Source organism: Cannabis sativa, chromosome 8 (genome assembly GCF_029168945.1).
Source record: "Cannabis sativa cultivar Pink pepper isolate KNU-18-1 chromosome 8, ASM2916894v1, whole genome shotgun sequence".
Lineage (NCBI taxonomy): Eukaryota > Viridiplantae > Streptophyta > Magnoliopsida > Rosales > Cannabaceae > Cannabis > Cannabis sativa.
Genome location: NC_083608.1, coordinates 38,616,118 through 38,626,471, shown reverse-complemented (window position 1 = coordinate 38,626,471; position 10,354 = coordinate 38,616,118). Strand labels below are relative to the sequence as shown.

The window sequence follows — 10,354 nt, the reverse complement described above, 5'->3', positions numbered from 1 at the left end:
ACATTGAACACAATTTCATCTCCTTGTACTCTTAGCTTTAACTCACCTTTTTGCATATCAATTAAAACTTGGCCTGACACCAAAAAGGTTCTCCCAAGGATAATGGGAACATTACTATCTTTCTCCATGTCAAGCACTATAAAGTCAGTTGGAAAAATAAACTTGTCCACCTTGACAAGGACATCTTAAGTTACCCCATGTTGCTTGTGTAGAGCCTTTGAGGATGAGGGATCTTGACCTGATGCTCAATGCTAATTGGAGGAGATAGACCTTCAGTAGTCTTCTTTTCCTCTTCTACTGATGCTTGTGCATATTGATCTTAACCCTGTTTTTCAACTGACTTCTATTGACTCGACCCAGCATAGTTCTTCCCACTCTTAAATGTAATTGCCTTGCATTTTTCTTTTGGATTCGCTTATGCAGTACTAGGAAAATTACCTTGAGTTCAGCTAGCCAATTGTCTCACTTGATTCTCCAAGGTTTTAATGGAGGATCTAGTCTCCATCATGAATTGGAACAATATATCTGCTTGAACGTTTGACTCTCCACTAGTACTTGGTTGCTGAGCAGGCTATTGAGGATTTCTTTGTTGTGGTGGCCTATTTCTCTGCTGAAAGAAACCTTGTTGAGGCTAGCCAGATGGCTGCACTTGAATATAACAAAGAACTCCATCAATAGAAGGATAGTCACCAACCTTTTGGTATCTAATATCTTGAGATTTCTCCATTGGAAAACTATTCACATCAACTGGACAACTATTATAAGAGTGAGGCCCACCATATAACTCAAAGATTACCTGGGCCTGTTTTACTTCTGCTGTCATCATCTTAGTTAGGGCTTCTACTTGGGATGTTAGCTTTGCAATGGCATCAACTTCGTGTAAACCATCTACTTTCTTTGATTGGCTTCTCTCACTTGGCCATTGTTAGTTATTCATGGTCATCTCATCTAATGGCTTATAAGCCTCATTAGCACTTTTGTTCTTAAAGGCTCCACTAGAAGCGGCATGAATGAGTGTACTATTAGTACTAGTCAACTCATTGTAGAAAGTGTGAACTTGCATCCACTTCTCAATCTCGTGATGAGGACACTTTCGGATCAGGTCTTTGAATCTCTTCCAGGCTTCATAAAGGGACTCATTATCTTGCTGGATGAAGTAATTGATCTCCGATCTCAATCTACCAAATTTGGCTGGAGGAAAGAACTTGGAGAGAAATTTCAGGGCCAATTCCTCCCAAGTACGTGTTGATGGATTTAGGTGGCAAAGACACAAACTAACTCTTTGCTCGATCCCTCAGTGAGAATGTGAACAACCTCAAACGAATTGCATCATCGCTAAGCCCATTCATCTTGAATGTTTAGCATAGCTCCTTGAAGTTAGCAAGATGCATGTTAGGATCTTCTAATGGCGGTCCCCCAAACTATACTGCGAATTGAACCATTTGCAGTATGGTTAGCTTGATCTCAAAGTAGTTAGCTTCAATGGCAGGTGGTCTTATACAAGATTGAGCCCCCATTAAATTTAGGAACAAATAGTCCCTCAGGCTACAGTCAGGTGGATTACAACCATTAGCCTAGTCTTCTATGGCACCTCCATTATTGTCGTTATTAGCCATATCCACTTCTTGTTCAACCCCTACAACCTTTCTTTCTACCCTCTTGTTTCTTCTACAAGTCTTTTCAATCTCAGGATCAAGAAGAACTCTTGCTCTTGGTCATTGACGCCACATAAACCAGAAGTACCTGAAATAAGATGAGAAAAATTTAAGAAAAATAGGTCAGCAAGAAGTATAAAAAGAAACCAAAGTACAATTTAATCTAATTAATGCAATATCAATTTTTTTTCAATCAATTCCCCAGTAACGTTGCCAAAAACTTATTGTGTATTTTCTTCTCTATGCAAGTGTATGTATCAATTGTAAGTATATACTCACGCATGTGAGGTCGAACCACAAGAAATTGAAAAATTGAGTACCACGAAATTAGATCTATTATTTTCTTTGGTTGAAAATAAATCTCAAAAGAAATTAAGGAATGACAAGAGTATAAAAATAAAGCAATCAAAATTGTTTAACACTAGATGAGAATTTAGGGATGTGAATCATGTTGTATCAATTACCCAATTGTTAATGCTAATTACTATCTTCTTTCTTTATATGATGACAGAATATAAATTAACCAAAATTCTTCTCAGATCATTAAGGTCATAAACTATATGAAATCTATTGCATCTCTAAAATAGACTAACATCAATTTACATCAAAAAAATAATCTATTAGTGACAAAGTCTATACAAATACTCTCATTTTACATCAAAACTTAAGTTTATTAAATTTGAGCATTCTCAATACTCACTTTTTAGATTTTGTATTGAGATCATAAATCATGTCTAAGGTGATCAATCTTAAACATGTATATTAAGCATAAATATGAATAAATTCACAATCGAGTAAGATGAAATAACAATTAGTATTGACTCATGGAATAAAATCAGTTAACATATTCATCATATTCCTAAATTAGAAAATCAATTCATAATCTATATGTTCAAATCCACAATTAAACTAAAAATAGAAATTAATATAAGAAAAATAAAAAGGTGAAGAAAGAAATTGGTGGGGAAATTGATCTGGGTCGCCACACTCGCTCTAGTCGTCTTCCTTTTTGCTTCTAGGGTTCTATTTCTGAATGAACGACCTTCAAAATTTGAAATCTCCCTAAATTGAACCAATTTACAACTCAAAATATCAAAAATACAAAATTGTCTCTCGAGTCTGTACGGACGTTGTCGTCGTGGCCACCAATGGCCTCGCTGCAGCGACTTAACAAAATAGAATTGGGGCATTCTGTTAATGAACTAGCCGCAGCCATAATTCAATCCTCTTCGTGGTGATGAAGGGCTCGTTGGCCCTAAGTCCCCTCGCCGCGACGACTTAACAAGTTGGAATTCATGCCATTTTACCTCGATCTCACCGCAGTCATAAGTCATCATCGTCGCGACAAGATGCAATATTTCCCTTTGTTGATTTTTCTCATTCGTCATGCCTCACTCCTTTTGAATCATGATGCATTTGACATATCAAAATCACACGAACCTGAAAATAAAGAAAAAACAAGTATATTTCGTCTTAAAAGTAATAGCAAAGACTGAAAACGACTCTAAACATTGACCCGAAATTTAGGCTAAAAGTAACCTAACAACTATTCTACACACTTGAGATAACAATTACTTTTCCAACCCTCTAGGTGAGAAAGGATAAAATCTTTTCACAAATTGGAAGTCATTAACTCGAGGAGAGAGCAAAGGATTACCTAAAGAACATGTCCTTCTGAGAAATCTCTGTAATTCAACAATTCCACAATCTTACTTTATGCCCATTGACCGATAATCTTGGAAAACATAAAGGATGGACTTGTTTGAATTGAGTTGTTGTCCTAACCACTTAATTAGAGTATGTTTCAAGACACCTCTGAACTACACTTACCTCCTTCGTATTATCCTTACAAAAGATAATGGTATCATTTATGTACATTAGATGGCGTATCAAATTATGATGTCGCGAGGCTCCTTAATTACTTTTGGTAATTGAGTTAAAATTGAGAGACAAAATATTAAAAAATAAATAAATAAAGTTTTCTCATTTTTACATTTTAAAGCAATTTTTTAGTATTTTTATACAAATTTACATAGCAACTAACGGAGCAACTTAAATTGCAATTCAAATCCACATAGTAATCACCAGAGCAATTCAAACCATAAAAATAAAAAATAAAAAAATATATTAAAAAAATAGTATATAGAGTGATTCCCTAATTAGTTGGGAAATAAAAATGGAAAAGAAAATGTATAGAAATATTATTATGTGATATATTTATATAAAAATTTGTAACAAATAGATCTTTTTATTGTATAAGGCAAAGTATAGTTAACCACGATTCAGAAGAAGCTTATAAATATAAATATTTATATGGGTGACTACTCAATGGTTATATTTTTATTGTAACCATCATGGTTACATTTTTTTTTTTACCTATAATAGCAGGTTACCAATAGGTAAAACTTTATTTTTTAGAATCAATTAATTATAATTAATTATGTTCTTAAAATAATTAATTGAATATTTAACAAGACATCTTTTAGCAATTAATAATTATAAATAATTTTTTATATAAATCTCTACTATAATATTATTTTAACAGTTAAGCAATTTAACTATAATATTTACAATGAAACTTTTTTTTTTACAAAAATTAGACTTCTTTTTACACAAATTAGAATTCTCTTCTTATATAATACATTTTTAAATAATTAATTATTTTTAAATGATATTAAATTATTTTTTTATAACTAGAAGAACTAAGTATGAGTTTTTCTATTCAAGTTTGAGGTTGCTTCGTTTTCTAAGGGAGCTTGACTTTGTTTTTCGACTCTGGTTTGGTTTTTTGAGTAAATGGCTCCGTATCAAAATAAAAAATAAAAAAAGATGGAAGAGTTTAGCCTTTTTTTTTTTAACATTCAATATATTTCACTTTTTACTTTTTAAATATTTAAATAAAAAAAATTACATAATTAAGTGTAATAATTTAAAATTAAAGTTATAAGTATAATAAAATTTTAATTATGAAATTATATGTGTATAATTTTAATTTATAAATAATTTTGCTATAAAAATTTTAATAATTTAAGGGTAAAAAAATTGTTAAAAGATCCTTATTTAATAATAAATTATGATAAATTAATTAATAATTATAATTAATTTAATTTTTTAAATATAATTAATCTTTATTAAAATTCATTAAAGTTTTATAAGAAAATAAATTATTAGGTGATTATTAAGTTATAAGTTAATTATTATTTATTTTTATTTAATTTTCAAACTAATCAAAACCAATAATCTAATAGCTAAAAAAAATACCACCATGATAGTTATATATTTAATGTAACTATTGAAACTCCTCTAAATATTTTTATATATATATATGTGCAATTATTGTTATATTTGAAAGGTTGGAAATGAAGCGTTTTGGAACCTAAATGTACCAATGGTTTCCTCAATTGTGGGGATATAAAGAAAGATGTTTATCATAATGCTTTTTGTGAATACAAAAAAGATTAGTAAAAGTTATAGCGATTGGGTGGGGAATTTAAATTGTAATTAATTGATTAGTACTTTCAAATTATATTTTTGAATAAATACAAGTTTCAGTTAATTTACCAAAAAAAAATTGTATCAATTAATCCTTATGAACAATAGTTATAAGAATCATAAAATTAATTATTTTTAAGGGTGAAAAAGAATAGTAGAGAGAGGAGATCATGTGTCCCTCTCGATTAAACGATGGATAACTTGTAATTTTAAGAAACTGACATGCAAGCCTTCAAAAATGCATGAAATATACAAATTAATGAGTAAGCAGAGATGTCAAAAGAGACCAAATTAGGTTGGGCGCTGGTGTTGTTGAAATGCAACGTTAGTATAAGACAATAATAATTATTAGATAATTAAGATATATATTTCGCCAACCTATATATCTATTACGTAATAATTAATATATCATACTCATCTTTGCGTCATCTAATCCATTTCTTTTACATTTTTTTGCTTTGAATATACTTCTAATATATTTCACACGTAATGCGGATAACACAGTTGACCTATATTATATATTTGTATAAATATATATAAATAAATCTCCTGTAATTTATATATACTGCCGTCATGTTTGTTTCTATCATATTGTATAACTAACTTTGTCGTATGCAATATATATGATTCTTATCCTATATTTATATATTTATATGCAATATATTAATATATACTGTCGTCATTTATATATGATTCTTATCCTATTCCCATTCATGTGAAAGTTCTTGTTAGTCCAATATTACATTTATTTTCTGGGATGCATTAATTCTATCGTATCAATTGGAATAATAAGATGGGAAAGTGGAGATGGTAATTTCATTTGAGTGAATGGTAGAATTTCCAATTATTTATTTATATATATATATATATATATATATATATTAAAACGATTAATCTTTTTCGTTATTTGAAATTACGAAAAAAAGAAAAAAAAAATAGTAATTAATGTAATGGTACTATTGTTACGAAAAATTGTTAAGCAATACGTAAGTGCACGCAATCAAGTAGTAAATTCACGCAAGTGAGGTCGAACCACAGGAAAGTAGATTAATTACTACTAAATTATACTTATGATTCTATTTGGCAAATCAATATTTTTTAAGATTTAAAAAGAATAAAAGTAACCCACGAAACTTAAAGAAACAAGTGAATATTAATCAAGATGAGAAAATAAGGAGGAGAATCCTGCTACCCAATTGTTAATGCCTAATTGCTATCCTTTTCTTGATGTGAATGACAGATTATAAATTAACCTAATTCTTTTCAGATCTTTTAGGTTCTAAACCACATGTTCTCTAATAATTAATCTCTTAATTAAACGGACATGTAATCAGCATTAAGTAATAATTTAAGTGTCACATAAGTCATGCAATTACTCTCGTTTCACATAGAACCTCGATTATCCAATTTTAGCATTCTCAATTCTCACTTTTCAGATTTTGAATTGAGATCATAGAACATGTAGAAGGTGATCAAGCTTACACATAGAATTAAACACAAATATAGATAATTTTACAAATCAAGATGGAGGAATGACAATTATTTATTAACTAGGCAAAACTGTAAACAACATTCATCATCCTCCCTAAATGGAAAATTTAGCTCGTAACAATAATAAAAACATCCATGATTAATTCTGAAACAAAACTAGACATAAAAGATAGACAGAGCACTACTAGAAAAAAGACATTTAACTTCGGTTTTTATCTCAGTTTAACTTCGGTCTTTATGCATAGTTGTAACCGAAGTTATTTGAGGCGATGTCGTATGTTTTTAAAAACCGAAGTCGTAAGAGGGACTTACAACTTCGGTTATTATGTAAAAACCGAAGATGTAAGTAGCTTATGACTTCGGTTTTTACATAATAACCGAAGTTAAAGGTAGAATAATAGACTTCACTTTTTAATTAATGACCGAAGTCATAAGTCTTACTGATTTTTTTTTTATTTAATTAAAATTGAATATTACTTTTTATTTTAATTAATATATATCAATTTTTTTTTTTTTGAAATAATTATGAATAAGGAAAATAACAAAGATTAAATTTGAAATAAACATGAATTTAATTATATTATAAAAAGTTAAACTTTACAAAAATACAATTTAATTATAAAATAACAAAATTAAGGTATATTTGTTATCCTTACAAATAAAATTACATAATAAGTTTCAATTTTGATAACCATTGATGTTGGTGTTGTAGCAAATTTGTGTCCTCATCGTAGTTTGACTTTCCTCCAAACTGTAAAATTAAAATATAAATTAGTTATATATTACTTAATTATAAGTTAATATATTAGTTACAGATATTTACATAATTAAAGGAATATATAAATTACCTTTTCTTTTAGAATCATCTCAAATCTTCCAGCTTTCACAATGTCATTAATGTACATAAAAACCACATTCATATCTCAATACTTGTTTTGGATATGGTATAGGGGTTACTTTTAGAAACTCTCCAAGAAACGTGTTGGAACCTATGAGCATTTTATATGCCATATCACACAACATAAATAAAACTATTAATGCTACATTCCCAAAACAAACTAAAGTCATAAGTGACTTGAACTGAGTAATGATATGATCCTGAAAACTTTTATTAGAGGTGTGAATACATATGTTAATGTGTGTACACCACATACTTGCCATTATCATTATTCTTAACTGGATGTAACTCACCAACAAAGCCTTAAACTATACAGAAATAATCACAACTACTAATCACAAGGACTAGCAATCCATAGTACAAATTAACAAATTATAACCTAAAATACCCAAAATATTCAAAAAAATTCAGACCGTAAATATTTTCGTCTAACTTTTTATTTCTCTATAAAATAACTACATTAGAATAATCAAAACTACACAAAAACATATAATAAAAGTCGATTTATTTTTTACAGTAATGAAACTTACATTAGTACTTTAGCATACAAGCAATATATGTAATTTGCAGGCAGAACAAACAAAAAATTCAATGATCAATCCCTAGCATTATGTACAATAAGTATTAATTCATAGCGTATTATACTAAATAACAAACAGTTACACATATCGAAACGCAACTGTCAATAATGAATGAATGAACAAATTTAACATAAGGACTTACTTTAGAAGTATCACTCTTAGAACCTCTAATGCACTTTGCTCCTGTAGGAACGTCTAATTCTGCTTGAGCTTTATCCTTACAGATCTTTAAAATGACAACATTACAAATTTGGATCAAATTTTTATTAATTCACAGTTCTTTGTCCAGGTATAATTCTTGTAACTGAAGATAATCTCAAAGTCCTTTCTTCTCCATGAGAAAACCAGAATAACGTTGTTTCATCCTATTAGTGACACTAAAGCTGAAATTATTCAAGCACTTTAGATATTTCCCTATTATACATAGAGAATTTTCAAGTATAGTGATGACTATAATTATAAAAATGAAAACTGTTGAGTTCCAAATTTCAATATACAAGTATAGTGATGAGTAATGTATAATTATAAAAATGAAAACTGTTGAGTTCTAAATTTCAATATACAAGTATAGTGATGAGTAATGTATAATTATAAAAATGTACATAATTGAAGTTTGCAACCCACATACCAACATCAGAGATTAGGCCATGAAATACAGTATATTCTAAAATTTCCTACCAATTCTTTAGTAAGAGATATATTTTAAAACCAAAAACAAAAAAAACAATAAGGAGTACAGTTTTGAACATCAAACAAAAGAAAATTTTACACTAAACAAGTCTCTTTCAATAGTCTATACAAATGAAATTAGATTACTGTACTATAGATTAGCAAATGAAATCGATTTTACCATCATTTTAACCAATCTACTAATAGAAACAAAAGCATAAAATCTGAAAGCCTCGAAAAAGAAATTACAGTATAAAGCAAAAATAATAAATTCCATAAATTGATCAAAAGAAATTGTGGACAATTAAAATTTACCTCTTATAGACTTCTCCAAAAGTTCCACCCAAAGACATTTCTGAAAAAGCCCATCTGCACAATGATGACCCTCCCACAATTCAAGCCCACCAGTCAGAATCCCCGGCACAAACACCACAGGGACTCCTTCCTTCTTCAATTTAATACCAGGCAGGTCCGGCAAAGGACCGGTTATGGCCTCTGTCATGTACTGGGGAAATGAAGCTGGCATAGCATTGTACAGGAACCACAAAACCCACCAAACTGTACAAATGCACCCAATGAACCAATGACAACTATCCACACAATCCAACAAAGCAAATAAATACATTAAATACAAAATACAATGATAAATATATAAATACTGTCTAAGAAAGAAATGCTTACTTTTTTAACATTATTTGTAGGTGATGTGAAGAAGAGACTAATGGAAGAAGATCTTTAAACGAAAACAAGTCAATACCTAATTCATATATGATAAAACTATTACATACCAAAATATTTTTAGTGTTTTAATTGATTAGATCTAAGGGGGATCGAAACGAACAGAAATCCAACACAGCGACTGGGAGGAAGTTGTTGGACTCGTTCAATCAAATAAAAAGAAGTGAGGAGTGAAAGTCGGGCATTACCAGAAGAAAATCCATTGAGGAGGTTAGTCGGAGCAGAGAGCTTCAGTCAGTCCACCGCCGTCCTCGTCCTCGTCCTTGTCGTCGGGGTAGCTGTAAGCGAAGAGTTTGAGAAGTTGAGGGTTTGAGGATCGTGGGGTTAAGGGTTTCGACAATTTGGGGGTAAATTGAAAGGTCGGTCCCTTTGCTTTATTTGTGGGAATAAGAAGACTTTAGTCTTCGGTTATTATCTAATAACAAAAAACAAAGTTCTCCGCGTGGAAGCCTTTGATTTCGGTCATTTCTAATTACCGAAGACAAAGCTTTTCTTAAACAAAAGAGCAAGCATTAAATAAAAAATTAAATACTTTTAACTTCGGTTATCTATAAACACCGAAAATATAACTAAAATTTTATTTGGCAAAAATTTAAAAGCGATCATATTGGTCTTAAAATAGTTTTATCTTCGAAATTTTAATTTATTAAAGAAAAAAACCGAAAATAAAAGATATATTTGTAGTAGTGGAGGGTAAAAGAAAGAAACTAGATGGTGATATCGCTCTTCAAGATTGCTTCCTCTCCTCTTTCATTCACTTTCCAGGCCTGTTCTTGCTTTCTTTGGCCTTCTGAGTCGTGTTCCTTATATAGGAATGAAATGTGTGCCTC

At 29.9% G+C, this 10,354-nt stretch overlaps 1 long non-coding RNA gene and 1 other non-coding gene across 4 annotated transcripts; one reads left to right on the top strand and one right to left on the bottom strand.

Annotated features, from left to right (window-relative positions):
* Positions 1-1,073: 1,073 nt before the first annotated feature.
* On the top strand, positions 1,074-1,180 carry LOC115701620 (small nucleolar RNA R71). The gene has a single exon (XR_004008613.1). It is a non-coding gene; the product is annotated as a small nucleolar RNA R71 (small nucleolar RNA).
* Positions 1,181-7,191: 6,011 nt separating this feature from the next.
* Positions 7,192-10,094, bottom strand: LOC115720121 (uncharacterized). Of its 3 annotated transcripts, none has more exons than XR_009684149.1 (6): positions 9,713-10,094; positions 9,468-9,543; positions 9,102-9,376; positions 8,260-8,500; positions 7,487-7,627; positions 7,192-7,389 (listed from the first exon to the last, which is right to left on the bottom strand). It is a non-coding gene; the product is annotated as an uncharacterized LOC115720121 (long non-coding RNA). The 3 variants fall into 3 exon arrangements; XR_009684150.1 differs by having other exon boundaries at positions 8,260-8,343; positions 9,102-9,344; positions 9,713-10,076; XR_009684148.1 differs by having other exon boundaries at positions 8,260-8,343; positions 9,713-10,073.
* Positions 10,095-10,354: the final 260 nt, after the last annotated feature.